Here is a 17,932-nt window from a genome sequence, read left to right on the forward strand (position 1 = left end):
AAGTGCTACTGAAATTAGAAAACTTTTAGATGTATGTTCAGGACGAACACAGTTTTCTCAAAATGAACAGCAAGATGCACACGAATTTTTGATGTTTTTTCTTCAGGTACTGGAAGAAGAAGAAGTTGCAATTGATAATTTATTTGGTCTCTCTTATAAATGGGAACATAGTTGTGAAAACTGTTATAATATATGTGGCTCTAATGTTGATAATGAAAGGTTTATTTTTTTGACATTGCCAGAGACTAAAACAGTCACTTTTGCTAAATTAGTTAAAGATGCTAATCATAGCATGCAATGCGGTGAGTGTCAATCTGACATGTTTTCAACATTAATTTTAAAGGAATACGGACAGTATGTAATTTTAATGATGCAACAATGTAGAGCTGATGGTTCAAAATTGGATACTTTAATAAAGAAGTTTACAGGACAGCAATTATCAATTTCAGGAAAAACTTTTGTAACTGTTGCAATAATTTTCCATGAAGGACCTACTGTTACTTCTGGACATTACACAGTTTATCTTAAATGTGAAAAAGGCTGGACACTGTGTAATGATTCCCAATTGGTTTTTAAGCAACGTTTGCCTTTTGATTTAGCAAATTCCTATCTAATCTTCCTGAAACCTAAATTTTAGAGAGACTTGGCAAGATCTGGACAAAACAATTTTACCATTTTATTGGATTACCATTGGAATTTTCAAAAATAAAGATTTTTTAAATTATCATTTGGCCTAATGGAAAGATAACCAATTGTAATGTGGACTTTTTTAATTTTTAATGAAACTTTCGAAAACCAAAAATTTAGAGAAAATCGGTAACATCTGCTCAATTTAAATTTTGGAATGTTATTGGAGTGCCATTGGAAATTTTTTCAAAAAAGATTTTTTAAATTACTATTTGGCCATGTGGAAAGGTAAACAATTCTATTGTGGACTTAATAAATTATTAATAAATATTTAGGGAACCAATATGTTACAGAGAATCGGTGAGATCTGTACAAATAAAACTTTAGAATTTTATTGGATTACCATTGGAAATTTAATCAAAAAAGAATTTTAAAATTACTATTTGGCCTAAAGGAAATGGAACCAGATGTAATGTGGAGTTATTTGAGATATAATATTGTGATTATACTTCTGAAACAAACATATCAGACGGTATTTTAAAGAAATAAGTATTGATATTAGATGATATTTTTTTAGAATATTATGCATTTCTATAATGTTAAGTGTCAAGAATTCCTGTCATGCGAGGGGAGGAAAACGGTAACCAGCGAAAACGGACTACATCTCCCAGGATGCTTAGCGGTTGAGAGGTTATGTAAACAGGAGAGCTGTTACATAACTCAAGGAAAACACGCCCTATAAAGGGAGGAACCGGGAGGTACAACGCTGTCGGATATTGTGTTTACACCGACGTACCTGCTTAGTGAAGAGCAGTGTTCCGGAGTGGTGCTCCAGTAAGGCAAGAACGGAGGTAGGTCGAGTCGTTACTCCCTGGGCCGTGTCTTGCCCCATCGTCACCTGTGAAGGACCCGGAAGCTCTACCGGATAACCATTGAGCTTCGCTTTTTGACTCGGCTGAGTCAAAGCGCAGTGGCGCTTTTGCTGGTTGGAGTCGTAACTCCCAGCCCGACCAGAGATACAGGGACTGCCAGCTGTAACGCACACCAGGAGGTGTTTGCCGCGTTACAGACTCGGAAGTCCACAGGATCGATCGAGCGGCTGCTCTCGGTTCAGTCTTCTTTGCTTGTGATTGGGGTATCGGTGACGCATCACCAGGAGGTGACTCCGCGTCCCGGTGCAGTCTGAGGAAGAGGTTGAGCGGCTGCTCCCTTCAGGTAGAGACCCCGGCTGGGTGTTTCCCTGACTCCTCGATTCTCCCCAACACTCTTCGTGCCCCTCACAGCCTACCGATTGGCATTGTCGGCCATTTCATTTCTGCCCTCTGTTGGCATACGCCGGGATCGGCGTATATGCAGAGGACGGTTAGGACCATCCGTGCTGTGGGCTGGTAACGTACTTAGCCTGGAGGATTCCAGTGACTATAACCTTTGTTTATTCCTTGTATTATTTTTGCCTTCATTAAAATAACTAAACCTTCACAAGTGGTTGCGTTCTCATTATCGTGTCTGTTAAACGATCCTGAGACGTTCAGGGCGTTACATTAAGTTTAAGTAAAAAGAGATTCTGGGCTTTTTTAATACAATCTTTGAGATTGTTATTTTTTTTTGCCCGCTGTAAAATGATGAATGCAATTGCTTTCACAATTTATAGTGAAATGCAATATATTCTGAAAACAGCAAAAATAAGGCAAAAATATTTTTTGATAAATATGTAAATATGTGTACTGTATTATAAAATGTTTTAAAAATATTAATACTTTTTTCTTTTTTTTCAGATTGATATAGAAAATTTTCGAAAACTAGAACCATTTTTAAAGCAATTTTAAAAAAAAACAAATTAATAAATATTTTTTTGAGTGGGTATGGTAAGTCAATAATAATAATTGTAGTCTCTCAAAGACCTTGTAATGTGATAATTGATTTTTAGTGTTTTTTTAAAAAAAAAAAAAAAAATACGCGCACCGTACGCGTACGGTAAAAAAAAAAAAAAAAAGTTTTTAAAAACATATATAAAAAAAAGATGAAAGATAAGGTTGGCTCTTAAAAGAGCCGTTGTGTTCATGCAGGGACAGAGGAAAGAAAGATTGGGAAAATTAGTCTCTGCGACAAGTGTGCTGATCTATTTTGAGGTTCACTAGGGAAACACTGGTCTCCCTATGACAAATTAGATCATGACAAGAGGCGCATCGAATATCAACCCTCAGAAATCGAGGGTTAATTTCCAGAGGGCCAGCAAAAGGAGATGCTCCCCCCACAGATGAAGGGCTCACCTGACCTGCAGAAGAAGGACTCAGCCCTGCAGATGATGGTCCAGGCTGAGCTGCTGTGGATGTGCTTGGTTGACTTACTGAAGGGTTACCTCCAGTAAGTCGAGCATGTGTCCTTTTGTGTACATCCTTGAGGTGCCTCATCATGGTATGATTCCCAAAGGAATACTTCCTGTCAGGATTACCTCTTGAAAGTACACGCTGACACAGCTTGCAAGTCACTAAGGGTGCATTTACCTTTTGCTGGCCTTCAGGAAAATTAAAATAATCCCATACATAAGAGGTCTTTTGTTTCCTCGCTCTCTGCCTCAAGGTAGTGCTGCTAGTGCTAGCCTCACTCTCAGAAGGGCTCTGCTGTTCTGCCATCGTATCACAAAGACAACCCAGCTCCTTCTCTTAAGGGATCACAAGCAGAAATGAGGGGAATGGGTGTGGTGTAGGAGAGTTCTAGAACTGAAAGTAGTTTCAACCAATCAAAAGTTGTGTTTCATGATCACATGACCTACCGTACGCTTACGGTACGCTTACGGTACGCTTACGGCAAAAGTACGCATGCGCGTAAAAAAGACACGCGCTTGCGCGCATGCGCATAACAGTCACTACCCGACACTTCCGCGTAACGTGCGCGTGTAGCGTACACGCGTACGCGTCCCACGCGGAGTACGCGCGGCTACGCAAATTGCGTAACTATACGCAAACAGCGTAGATAAATTACGGACATTGCGTAAACCGTACGCTTACCGTAAGCTTACGGTACGCGTACTAAAAAAAAATAAAAAAAAAAGGAAAAAATGTATTGCTAATAAATTTTACCTGTTTATTTTATAAAATATTTTTAAAAAAACATATTATAGAATTTTAAAAATTTAACCATAGTCTTAAAAAAAGGATAGAAAATTTAAAAAAAAATATGTTTAAAAATAGAAGAAAATAAAAAAATTAGCATTTAAAAAACCTTGCAAATTCACTGAAAAAACCATGGGTTTCACACACGTTATAGTTAGGAATTAGCATTTAAAAAACCTTAGAAATTCAATAAAAAAACCAAAGGTTTCACACATGTTATAGTTAGCTGGACATTTCACTCGTAAAAAACCATTGAAATTCCCCCGTTATAGTTAGTTCAGCTAACCATAACTCGCGCGCCCGCAATGCACTGCTGATGACGTCACATATTACATCACTCATGACATGGTCAGTGACATCACTCATGACATCACTGATGACATCTCAAATGACATCACTGATGACATCACTGATGACATCATCCTTGTGATAGAGTGGCAGACCACCTCTGCCCCTAATATAACCTTTGATACACACATTCAAAAATAGAAATTAAAATTTTAAAAACAATGGACATACCAATACCAGTTACAACAACCTATTCAGTAATTCTAAGATCCACATACACATCCACTCATTCACCAACAGTCCTGTACAGTCACTCATACATGTACTCACTCATCATATGTACTCATACACGTATACATCCTGTTACACAATGCCACTCATCCATAGAGGTACTCACACACATAGTCACTCATGCTAATAAAGAATCAAACATACATTTACTTGCATATACAGTTATACACACACCGCCACACTTACTTCTACAGAAACTTACACATACTTAGTCTTTTAAACAATCACTTATAGAAACACATACTTATTCATACAGGAACTCTTCCAATCTCTCACTCTCACATATACTCGCTTATATACACCAATTGTCACATATACTAGTTTAAAACATATGTAGTTACTCATAGAGACACTATTGAGACAGTCATTCACTCACTAACACACCCATGCACACACTCATTCACCCATAGAGTCCTGCACACATGCTGTCTTCAACACATACAAAGAGTGAGTCACTCATTCATGCACCTATGCACTACGTAATACCCCCCACCGAACCATACAGACATCAGACACTGATACTCAAAAAACCAACTAATAACCTATATAGACACCCATGTAGCTACTCACCAACCCATGCAGCCACTTATACACAAAGTGAGAGACTGATACAGATATTTACATATTTAAACATTACTCACTAAGCCATGTATTCACTAAGATACACTTAATCAGTCAGTTATACAATCAATTTTTCAAAAACAATTCATCCATTTAGACACTTATATACCCATTTATTCTTCCATCGACCTTGAGATATACATATATAAAACATATGTAATTTTCTGAAAAACACACATTCTCTGAATGATGTCATCAGTGATGTCATTTGAGATGTCATCAGTGATGTCATGAGTGATGTCACTGACCATGTCATGAGTGATGTAATATGTGACGTCATCAGCAGTGCATTGCGGGCGCGCGAGTTATAGTTAGCTGAACTAACTATAACGGGGGAATTTCAATGGTTTTTTACGAGTGAAATGTCCAGCTAACTATAACATGTGTGAAACCTTTAATTTTTTATTGAAGATATATATATATATATATATATATATATATATATATATATATATATATATATATATATATATATATATATATATATATATATATTCACTGAAAAAACCATAGGTTTCACACATGTTATAGTTAGCTGTACATTTTACTGATAAAAAAACAATGAAATTCCCCCGTTATAGTGACTGTAGGCAACTATAACTCACGCGACCGTAATCCTCTGCTGATGCTAATACTGTATTTAGTCACTTATTTGCCCATGTCTTCTTCCATTAAATTTTAGCTATACATATATTACAAATATTTTTTTTTCATAAAGACACATATGTCATCAGCAGAGGATTACGGTCGCGTGAGTTATAGTTGCCTACAGTAACTATAACGGGGGAATTTCATTGTTTTTTTATCAGTAAAATGTACAGCTAACTATAACATGTGTGAAACCTATGGTTTTTTCAGTGAATTTGCAAGGTTTTTTAAATGCTAATTCCTAACTATAACGTGTGTGAAACCTATGGTTTTTTCAGTGAATTTGTACGTTTTTTTAAATGCTAACTTACTTTACGCCATTCATGGCGTGCGCGCCCAGTTAATGCAGTTCGTTCCATGCGCGCACGGTGCGCTTCGCGCACCGTGCGCGCACAGTGAGCACGCGGTGCGCTTCGCGCACCGCGCCCACTTTACGCAGTTAGTGCCATGCACGCACGGTGGTCACGCGGTGCGCTGCGTGCACCGCGTGCCCACATTATGCGAGATGGACCATGTACGCACGATGCGCTTCGCGCACCGTGCGCACATGGGGGACATATTATGCGCATCGTTGTGAAATGTTTTGTTTATTGTTTTCATTTCTTTGATAAGCCATGCACAAATGGTGCCCTTCGGGCTCCATTTGCACATGGGGTGGGCAGAGTGTGGATACTTTTTTTTTTTAACAAAATTTTTTTACCGTACGCGTACGGTAAGCGTAATCGGCGAATTTTCGAAAAAAAAATAAATATTTTTTTTGGCCTTGTGGGTTGTTTGGGGGCCCGTATATCATTGCTGGGTGATTATTATCTCAATATACTGCCCCTTTACACATTTTTGGGCTTCATTTATGCTGCCCCACTCAGAGTGCGAGAGAGAAAATGGCGGCCGCCGCTTCCTGGTTTCGGCCGATTCGAATGTTTACTAAGATCTAAGAGCCAACCAGAATCGCGCTCGCGCACGTCACCGTACGCGTACGGTAAGCGCACCGTAAGTGCACCGTAAGCTGGCTCAGATATATATATTGATTTAAAGGCTATTTTCTCAGAATCTACTGAACAGATTTACACCAAACCTACAAAGGGCACTTCCTTGACCTGAGGACTACCTCTCTGCCAAATTTCAAGTAATTCTGTTCAGCCGTTCGGGCTGTAGCTGTGTCTAAAGGTCCTATGGAAAAATGCATGGGAAAAACGCGTTTTGGGACCCCCCTTTTATCTCAGCCCCCACTTGAAGAAACCCCCCGAGACTTTCAGGGTAGGAGCGGAGCGGAGCGCCCCACCTATTTTGAAAAATTTGCGAGGATTCGTCGACCGGCGCAAAAGTTATTCAAAATAGAATGTTGCGGATTTCCTATGGAAACGTGGTCCTAACTATAACTACCTACTGGCAACCGCCAGTAGGTAATATATATATATATATATATATATATATATATATGTGTTTGTGTGCTCTCTCAACATTTGTTTTTCTCCTCTTTTAGACATATATGGCTACCTGATGAAGGCGCCCCGCCGATATGCGTGTAGATTGTAAACCATATTAGCCATGACCATCTGTTACTAATCTTGTATTGATCTATTTTAATGTATCTGTCATTGTTTAGCCTGATTTATTTTGTGTTTGATCTAATCCTGATATAACACAATACATAGTATATAGCTGTGTATGATTAGATAAATAGGGACAAATGATGGTTGCAACAATTTACATTTCTCTATATGTACCAAATGTCATTGGCCAAATGAGACATCAGTTGGTTAATGCACTTTGTTGATTGCATTAGATTTCAGTAAACTTCACTGAATCTTTAATTAATAGTGAAAATATTTTTCTAAGATTATCTCTTTTATAACAAAAACAAATAATAGATATGTGGGCCTTTAAACCATCCTCATGGTTGATGCAGGTATAAAGGCATGTAATGTCCAGCACTATCAATAGATATGCGGGCATATCTATTGATGGTGCTGGACATTACATGAGGATGGTTTAAAGGCCTTGCAACACTTTTTGAATAAGAGACAACTGAGATTTGCAGAGCATAATGTAATGGTCCTGGAGTTCACAAAATTTTGTCTCATGAATAGCATTTTCTTGTTTGAAGATAAATATTTCAAACAGGTGTCGGGAATGGCGATGGGCACCTGCTTCGCCCCCAGCTATGCGAACTTGTTCATAGGCTGGTGGGAGAAGTGGGTTTCCAGAACCTATGAATGTGACAATACTACATGCAGGGTCATTAAATGGTATTGTTATATCGATGATCTATTCGTAGTGTGGCAAGGCGACTTGGAGTCAGCAAATGGCTATATTAATGATCTGAATAAAAATGATCTGAACTTATACTTTTCGGGCACAGTGAGTCCAGTGGCAGTGGACTACCTGGATCTGAAAGTATTTGTAACAGAGGGGCAAATACATACTGCCTTATATCGCAAGATCACGGCAGGGAATTCAATCCTGTATGCGACCAGCAACCATCCACCAAAATTGGTACAAAGCATCCCTTATGGAGAGCTCTTACGATTAAAGCGTAACAGCTCACGCTCATGTGATTTTGAAGTGGCAGCCCAAGAATGTGTGCAGAGATTTGTCAAAAGAGGGTATGATTCCATGCTCTTGGAAAATACATTAAAGAAAGTGAGAGGAATACCTAGACAACATCTTCTTAAAGATAATTCAGTAGCCGAATGCAAGTCAGTTAAAACACAAGAGGGCAAGTTTAGGATGGTAACCACCTACTCAGCAGAAGCAAACTATTTGAAACGTATGCTTAGAAAAAATTGGCATATTTTAAAAACTGACAGTGTTATAAATGAAGACATCCCAACATATCCGTTGGTGACTTTTAAGAAAGCTCGATCACTGAGAGATAAATTAGTGAAGAGCCGTCTTGAGTTAGAATTCCACGGCGTGGAAACCCTGAGAGAAATGCGGGGTTTCTACCCATGTGGGAAATGCAAGGCTTGCTCAAATAGCAAGAGGGTCCTCTCCTACAGTATCCCAGATGTGAAGATTAAAAGACCTATCAATAAATGTATCACCTGTAGTACCGCATATGCAGTGTATTGCCTAATATGCCCGTGCGGCCTATGTTATATAGGCAGTACAATACACTCCCTGAAAATTCGAATATTAGAGCATCAAAGGGCAATAGCAAACAATGATGCGTCAAATCCAGTGGCGAGACACTATGCCGAAAAACATTCCAGCAATAGGAACCAATTACAGTTTTATGGTTTAGACCATGTGCCCGAAAATATCAGAGGGGGTAACAGGTTGAAGAAACTGCGAAGGTTAGAGTCACGCTATATAGTGGACTGTCAGACAAAGTCCCCAAGGGGCTTAAATAGTGGGGAAGAATTAGCATCACACCTGGGTATCTGACGGGTTATTCATGGATTTAACAGGACATAGGAGTATTATGAATAGAAACTGAACTGTATCAGAGGCCAATGGAGGAGAGAAAGGTGGAGGAAATGAATTTTAATACACATAGTATATGGGTAATTGATTATTTGTGATTGATGAATTGACTATTTGTGATTTCTTTGAATTTTTTTAATCTGTGTAAGAATTGCTGGTTATCTGTTATAATCGTGGTTAAAGAACAAAAAAAGAAACATGCTAGAATGAGAAAAGTGTGTCTATTAGCTGGAAGGGACCTAAGCCGATCCACGGCTAGATGAATTGGGAGGTAACAAGAGAATATCGCCATAGATGGACATAGTGACTGTTAAATACCCATACAGGGTAATGACGACTATGATTAGGAATTTGGTATTATGTAGTGTCAAAGCCAATACACGGCATGCAAATAAGGCGATTTACGATTTTTTGTCGAGTGACCATGTAAAATGAGAATCGTATATTTATATGGTGGAAACATTTATAATAATCTTGATGAAATGAATAATTGGATTATTGTATTATCGTAGACTTGTTTCCTCCACTGAACTGTAATATTACAGAAAGCAATGGTGATGAATGGTTACACTGCTCATTATAAAATGGCGCATGCAGTGGCAATATTGATTAAGTCCTTTTTCGCTTGTGACACACTGATGTAAAGTATGTATAAAACACGGCGGCTTCCCAGTGTGTCGACAAACACTGAGGAAGGCAGGTCGCCGAAGCGCGTTTGTTTGGTTCGGAATAAAGATCCTGAGTGAACGTTTCCCGTGTGAGAAGGCAGAATGCTTGTACTAAAGAAAAGGAATTAACTCATCCTGGGAGGGGACATTACTACAGTGGACCCCACATAAATCTCTGGCTCTGACTTCTATTGTCTGGCCTATGTTATCTAGTGCCTTGTGAATCCCACAGGGAACACAAATATACAGGACTGGCCAACCACTTCCCACTTATTACCTCTTCCTAGCTCTGAGAAGTGTATGGGTTGCAAGGGCCATGTTATGCTGCAACATCTTGTGGGAAATCCTGCTTGCATACAGGGATATTATACTTTGGTGTAGCCCTAAAAAATGGTTGCCAAAGGAACAGCACAAAAAAGGAAAAAATAACAGTACCCAGATCAGACAGCGGATGTGTGAATAGTCTAGTAGATATCTATTAAAAAAAAAAAATCATCATTTCAAAAACAAATTGGAATGAAAGGATAACGTATAAGGAGCAAGGCAAAGTACATTTAAAATATATAGCGAAAAAGTATGAGAACACAACACAGAAGCAACACCAAGGGGGTGAGAATCAGATGAATTTGTGTTCAAAGAAATGGCAATACAAACAAGCATTCCTTCATCACATCACCTTAGCGTAGCTATGCTTATCCTGAATGTTGCCTCCTAGATCTGTCCCTATCTGTCCAGTGCTAGGTGATGGGGGTGCCTTAGACTCAGAACCCTATATCATCTCTATCCTACACGAAATGCACACTGCATCCCTCAATACTAAAGAGTCTTCCTATCACCATAACCATGTCTGACTTTTCTACCTCCTAATCTTTATTATTGGGAGTCTGCCTTATACAGTACAATTAGAATTGTTTTTCTCAATAATTGCATACCAAGTGGTGAAATGTATCACCAATATACATTTTACAAATTCATCAATCAGGGCAGATATTTTGTATGGGATCCGTAAATGTGGTATATTATAAAACACAATTTCAAACAACAATATTAAAAGGACCCTTACTGTATGCACATTTATAAGTCAGTCCTATAATATTTCCATGTGGTACATCTGAAAATCATAGAGGGAGCTCTCAGTATACCGTAGGAACGAGTCCCTCAAAAGTTGTGGGGAGTTTGAGTATCCAAGAATAAGCTACCCTTTTATGAAAATTCACACTTCCATATAATTTAGCTTCTGAAGAATTGGGACAAAGTACCAATCCCACCTGAAAAAATCAGAACATTGGTGAACTCATTTTTCAGATTTGTCCTACTTGGAGATTTTGAGTGTGAAGCTTAATCCTTTAGCATACCATATCAATAAGGTATTTGAGACTGTGGAACTCATATTAGATACAACATCCAGCCTTCCCCATCTTTTAGGTTTCCCTTTTTTTCTATGAAGCATGCTCGCCATTTATTTATTTGAAGAGAGCAGCGACGGAGATAACAGCAAGCATTGCAGTTCGATATAAATTAAACATCGATTTCCAAGATTTCATGTAAATGTTTCATATAAATACTCGGGAAAGCAAGCAGATCATAGAGAACATGCTAGCCATATCTTAAACACTTGAAACCCCTTAGATGACTCTTGTTGGTTTAGTATCACTAAACCGATATTTTGAGTGGTTAACAGCACTCAGGAATTTACCCTCTGGAGAGATTGTGTGCTTGTGCCAGAGCAACATCGTATATCTGGAGTTCCTTTTAAAATAACAGATTATAGTTTAATTTTGGGCAAGCTCAGCCACATATACTATTACGGTTGAGACCTCTCTCCTCTGCAGTTATAAATCCAGTCTCCTACAGGTACCTTATCCTATTGTATCTAACTGACTATACATTCAATGAGCCTAATTTGCAATTCTAGAGAAAGGACAAAGAATAGGTGACCACAGTTCACCCACTGATTCTGATTTGATAATCTCTTTATTTTCTCTGTCACCACAGCTTCCACTCACTACTAATACGGTACTATGTCGTCTACATCACTGGAACAGCTGCCGATGATGAAGTCAATGACTATAAAGCCCACAGAGTTGAATATTGGGTCTGTTTTAAATAGAGCACATTATCAAGTCTAGTGGCTATTCCATCCTTGTAAACGATTTGTTTACATTACATTGTGTAGCTCTTCTTTTTTCTCTCCCATATCACCTACTGAGATCGCTAGTTAACCCTAGTGAGATTGCTGATCATCCTTAGACATATTGCATACCTATTTTTCATAGACATACCCCATCATCGATATTGTTCATCTTTATGATCATTTCTTATGAATATTACTCTTCATAGTCTTTTACTATATGCAGAAATCTGGAAGCCGTCCTTCTCTCCTCTGCATTTCTGTTTAAAAATCACATTTGAAATACCATTTTATGTGATATGCATTTCTTGGCTTTGTTCCTTCATCTTGTCTTGTATTGACTTTCCAAAATAGCTTTTCAGCTGTGCAGAGCTCCTGTGTCCACCATGGAGGTGTGGCCAAGGAAATTAACAACCCCTCCTCTATGATCAGGTGGATTTTTAGTTTTAAAACTACACAAACAGGCTACAGTTGTAGGCATGCAGTCAAATCTGCACTGTCACTGTGGCACAATGGGTGCTGCAGCCCATTTGTGACATTTAACCTGCAGGAACTTGACACCATGTATTAGGGATTTATAGGTAAGCTAAATATGCCAATTAATAGTATAGAACAGTTTGATATGTTTTAGGGTTAGAGCACATGAACTGGACCCCGTTGCAGAGTTAGAAATCCCAGCAGCATCAGTCTGAAAAAATAGGGATGATTATGCAAAAAGTAGCATTTTCCTGCAGGTAAACCATAGAAAGGATACCAAAACCTAGATTGTGGTGTTAACCCATTCACACAAGTGGTAGCCAGTGGCCCAGTGAACCGCTAATTGGTTCAGATGCCTAAAACCACTGAAATTAACCAGTGCTTATCAACACACACACATCACACTCCATAAGTCATGGTGTCTGCAATGTGTTTCTACTGATAACTGTCTTAGAGTATCTGTGACATTTGCCCATGCATGTTTTTTAAGCCTGACAGACACCATAATTTATGACATTTTATGTGTGCATTTATAACCATAGATTGTGGATTTCTGTATTTTTACTCATTTGAGCCAGAACCATAACTCACTTTAAACATATATCTTCTTCAGTAAAATCATTGTTTTTTCTGAAGTACTTAATTTCCAAACAATCTCTGATGAGAGACGAAGCCTCAAGTGTGTCATGATGCCCCTCCCTTCCCTCAGCAATGGTAATGAATGACATATTATACACTGCAACTACATATATGGTTCATAACATGCTGTTTTCCCAAGAAGTCTTTGCTTTGGGGTTGTGTCGAGCTTTTCCGCTTAGCCTTGCAGAACCCTCTGGGGATACAGTTACTCAGCCTTCTCTTATCTCTGCACCACTCTTGTCCAGATAGGAAAAAAAACAAAGAACTTTTAATGAATCTTTGGTGATATAATTTTCCAGCCCTTTTTCCTTGTCTCTGGCTAATTCTTATCCAAAGAGGTAATATCAAGAAGCTTTATACAAAAAACCCCAGGGAAGTCCTTTCTCAGGATGAAACGGATTGGCCAGGTAGAAGTTTGATGTTTTGAAGATTAAAGAAGCACTGCATATCATATTATGCCTCTTGCATTATATTGCACCTGTAAGAAGAGTTTATTTTTTGATAAACGTGAAAGAATATTGAATGAAGTGAACTTTCAGCACAATTATAGGACTTTCTATGCACTCCCTTTTGAATATTGTTTTTCATGTGTAAGTTTTATCAGAAGCTGCCTAACCAACACCAGAATGCAAGTATTTGTGCAGTATTGTAAAATCACATTGAAGAGACCCTATTACTATTAGCAGAGTTGTTAACCTGTGTAAAATAACTGTTATGTGCAATCTGTAGGCAGCAAAAACGATTCTTCTTATGTCAATTGTGCTCTACTGGGGAAATAGACTAAAATGCAACCTTTGCACTGTAGTACCAAATGTGTATTTGTTCTTACGGTTGCTCTAAATAGCATGTGCTATTGGGCCTGCAATACATCATCACAATATTGGAAGGGCACACAGGGGCTTTGGCACTTGCACTTTGGTACAGGCACTCTGATAGCAAGTCTAGAGGTGTCCCCAGAAAGCTTGGGCATCATTTATTTAGGTCCCTTTTGCATTGCCAAGTTAATTTTCAAAGCCATTAAACTCCAAATTCCATCTAACTGGAAAGTTCATCCAAGGAAGGTGCATCAGTTTTTGCATGTTTGACAGATAAAACCCCTTGTAGACAGTTTTTTATGTCACAGAAAGGCCCCTATTTCTCCTCCACTTTGGAGCTTGAGGCATTTGAAGAGGCTTACATTTGTGCATATGGAGTATGTGAAATTCAATTTGACTTCTTAGTTTACATTGGAAGTGAAATATGTGATTGTATCATTCAGGCCCACTGAGTAGCAGGATCCATGGATCCCAAGTGTCTACATGAAACACAGTCAAGACCAGAGGCAAGGCAGTTAGAACCTTTAGGGACCGTAAGACCCAACTGAAAACAGTTTTGAAAAAAAAGGTAACCTTAGCTCAGCCCACAATATTTTTTATACTTGAGGTTATATTGGCAACAATTTTGTAACATGTAATAAATACATACATAAATGTTAAAATCAAATCATCTATTTATCAGTTGCACTAACATCATATTTATTAATTTGAAGCAACATTGCTGAGGGAGGGAAGGGACAAAAGGACTCATTTGAGGCGTGGCCACTTCCCACACTCAATATTGGTTATAAATAGGATTTTACTCTCTTCATATTTTCTTATTTTGGGATCTGGCCTATTTTGTAGATACACGCCCAGATTTTTGTCTTCTCTGCTGAACTCATTTTTGTTGTCATTATACCTCTGCGCACTTTTCCCTGCTAACCATACCTAAAGTCTCTCTATAAAACATGATAAAATTGGCATATACTTGATTGCTGCCTTCCAATTACTTGTAAGTCCCTAGTAAATGGTACCTCATGTATCCAGGGAGTCTAAATTGAATGTGAATAATGGGACTGCAGCACTCCTTAAGCCAACCATGCAGCATTTAGTGCAGTTTTAAACTGCCCTTTCAACCTTACCTAAATAAACCTTTTGCCAAGCCTGCATCTTCCTTTTTAATACCTATGAGTCACCACTAAGCTAGGCTCTAAAGGCTTAAAAGGCAGGGTGCATTGTATTTAAAAAGTAGGGCATGTGTGTTTTAGTTTTACATGCCCTGGAAGTGAAAAACTCCTCAAGTCGTTTTTTTCCCCTGTTCTAAGGTCTATCTCTCCAGCAGACTAACACTGGGTTACCCTATTACATTTAATAAGTGCATTCTTTAGATTGAGAGCAGATGGAGATATGTTGTTTACAGTCAAATGAACTGTAATTAAAAATCCCCTTTAATGACAAAGTGGGATTTTAAATTACATTTATGAAAATGTCACTTTAAGAAAGTTGCCATTTTCTAGTCCCAACCAACTGTGCCTTCTTCCTGTTTCCGGGGTCCCATGACTAAGAATGGATCTTCTGTTGGGGTATGTGTATTGATTTCAGACAGTAACAAAAAGGGGCTTAGATGTAGACTGGATGGGGCATCCTGAAAGGCTGACTGGGAAGGGACTGCACGCTGCCCCACTTACTCTTCAAACGACTTTGCCACCTGCACACACAAAGGAACCGGACATTTGGCCTGCCTTGCCTTTTGTCACCCCCTGGCACTTTGAAGCCTTTTCAGGGGAAGAGGAAGAACCTTCCAGAACCAGATGTGGATGTAGGACAGGTAGAAAAGGGAGTCCCTCCCACACAAAAGATGGCACCAGATATAAACATTGGACCTCCAGAGTCACTCATCAGAAATCACCTAAACCTGTGGAAGTTATAGAAGAAGGACTGCTCTGCTGCTTGAAGGACTGACTTGCTGTTCAAGAAGGAAGACTGGACCTGCTTGCCTTCATCCCAATCTATCCAGTGTGACTACAAGAGTCAGATGGCTGATTTCTTGCATGTAATAGACGGATACAAAGCACATCAAAGGCTTCCTGCAACTGCTCGCTGACCAGCTGCAACTATATGTTCCTGAACGCTGCTGCTGGCCTCTGATAAAGAGACCCTGATCCCCATTAGGTGAACCACAGGTGGACCCTTGGCTATCATCAATGAGAGCTTCTCCTAAGAAAAAGGTGAAAATCCCAAAGTTTGTGCTCCTGGCAACCGTGACCGGGCCCGTTTGTGCTCAGACTCTGCCATCCATGATGACCACCAATGCAAAGTTCTTGTGAGACCTGCTCTTCAAGCCGACAGTGACCTACTGCAATGACCACCTATGCAAGACACACACTTACTGCTAAAGAAACAACAGCTTGCCATGACTGTCATTGCAAAGCTTGCCCGACTCGTGACCATCCGCACTGCCCAACCTACTCTTTGCGCTACAGGGATAACCACCCGTGACACTCAGCCTCCACCTTGCTGCATCCTCCACTGTGAATGGAACTCTGAACACCAGACTTAGAACTTAGCTTTTTAGCAGAACAAACCTGGATGCTATGCAATGGGATATTCATATTCATGCTCTTAGTCAATAATAAGAACTCATCTTTAACCATTTGCAACAATCTATGAACTATTGCTTAGTGCTAATTATTATTTTAGATTTGTGTGTTAGATGAACATATCTGTCTCGCAAGTAGCATGTACTCATGATTGATGGTTATAGTTCAAATACTGATTAGTATTCTATTAGTCTTCATATTATTTCTGACTTCTCACACTTATTTTCATATTGTTAAGAACTCTGCATCTCCTGTAAAACAATCATTTAATCGCATGTAGTTTTATGTGGCATTACCAGTGATGCTACCCTAGTCATTGTTTAATGCCAACCAACCAAATACAAGAATTTGGAAGACTGAATTAATTTAATATGTAGATTAATGCAGGGAAAGTAAGATTTAAGACATTGCTCTGTAAAGGAAAAACACTCCAAAGAAGCACACTGGACACTGCCAGGTGCACTGAATTTCCAAATCAAATACAAAAGAACCTCCCTTTGTTGCCCTTAACCCTAAATAGTATGCAAAGTATTCCAACAAAATAGAAATAAAGGAAATCTAGAGGAAAGAAATTGTTAAGTATGTGCCTTCAACGAACTACATATTTTGGAAAATATTTGGCCTTTTGCCCCTACACGCCTCTGTTCCCTAGACACTTACAAGTATGCACAGCAGTTAAGCAAAATACAAAATGGATATGCAAAGAGAAAGAACGAAAATCTCTCTACTAAACTAGGTATTGTTTTTGACACAGAAAAGAAATGAAATAAAGGATGTATGACGTTACAACGCATACATTTACAACGCATGCACTTACAATGCAATTTTTACATCGCAACATCCACTACAACGCATTCCATTACATCGCATGACACTACAACGCATTTTAAAAAACTACCTTTACAACGCATTCCATTACATCGCATACTACCTTTACAACGCATACCATTACAACGCATACTGTTACATTGCATTTAAGGTAAGTATTGGATAGTATAGGGGTAAAAATTACTATTCTAACTCCAGGGGGTGCAACAGTAGGGTAAGTGCTGGATAGTGTAGGGGTTAAAAATTACTATTCTAACTCCAATGGTATGCATTGTAATGGTATGCGTTGTAATGCCTGCGTTGTAGTGACATGCGATGTAGTGTCATGCGTTGTAATGGTATGCGTTGTAATGGTATGTGTTGTAGTGTCATGCGTTGTAAAGGATGTTCCGTTGTAATGCCTGCGTTGTAAGTGTAGTGCGATGTAATAGTTGCGTTGTAAAGGTTGTTCCCCGAAATAAATGATGCTATCAAATTCTAGAGTGATTATGGGAAAATTGGATTATTCCAACACTTTACTATATATATAGTGGAAGGCAATTTGCCGAAACGCGTCGGTCCGGGATTGTAAACAGAAGGACTGTGTAATACCAATTGTTAAAGCCAAATAAATATGAATTTTTAAACTAACCTGAAAAGTGGAGTCGGAGTTGGTGTTGTTGAACGGGTGTCGCCGGGTCGGGTGTTCAAGAGGAGAAACACCAAAAATATATAGCAATTTAACCTAGTAAAAACCTTCTAATTTATTAAGCTGGGCCGCATGCACTTGAGCTGC

General features: G+C 38.8%; 1 protein-coding gene across 1 annotated transcript in view; it reads right to left on the reverse strand.

The window, feature by feature from the left end:
* Positions 1 to 17,932, reverse strand: part of PLXDC2 (plexin domain containing 2) — a 1,457,706-nt gene that overhangs the window by 1,344,894 nt on the left and 94,880 nt on the right. The window lies entirely within an intron of this gene.

Source organism: Triturus cristatus, chromosome 10, assembly GCF_964204655.1.
Source record: "Triturus cristatus chromosome 10, aTriCri1.1, whole genome shotgun sequence".
In the NCBI taxonomy this organism is placed as follows: Eukaryota; Metazoa; Chordata; class Amphibia; order Caudata; family Salamandridae; genus Triturus; species Triturus cristatus.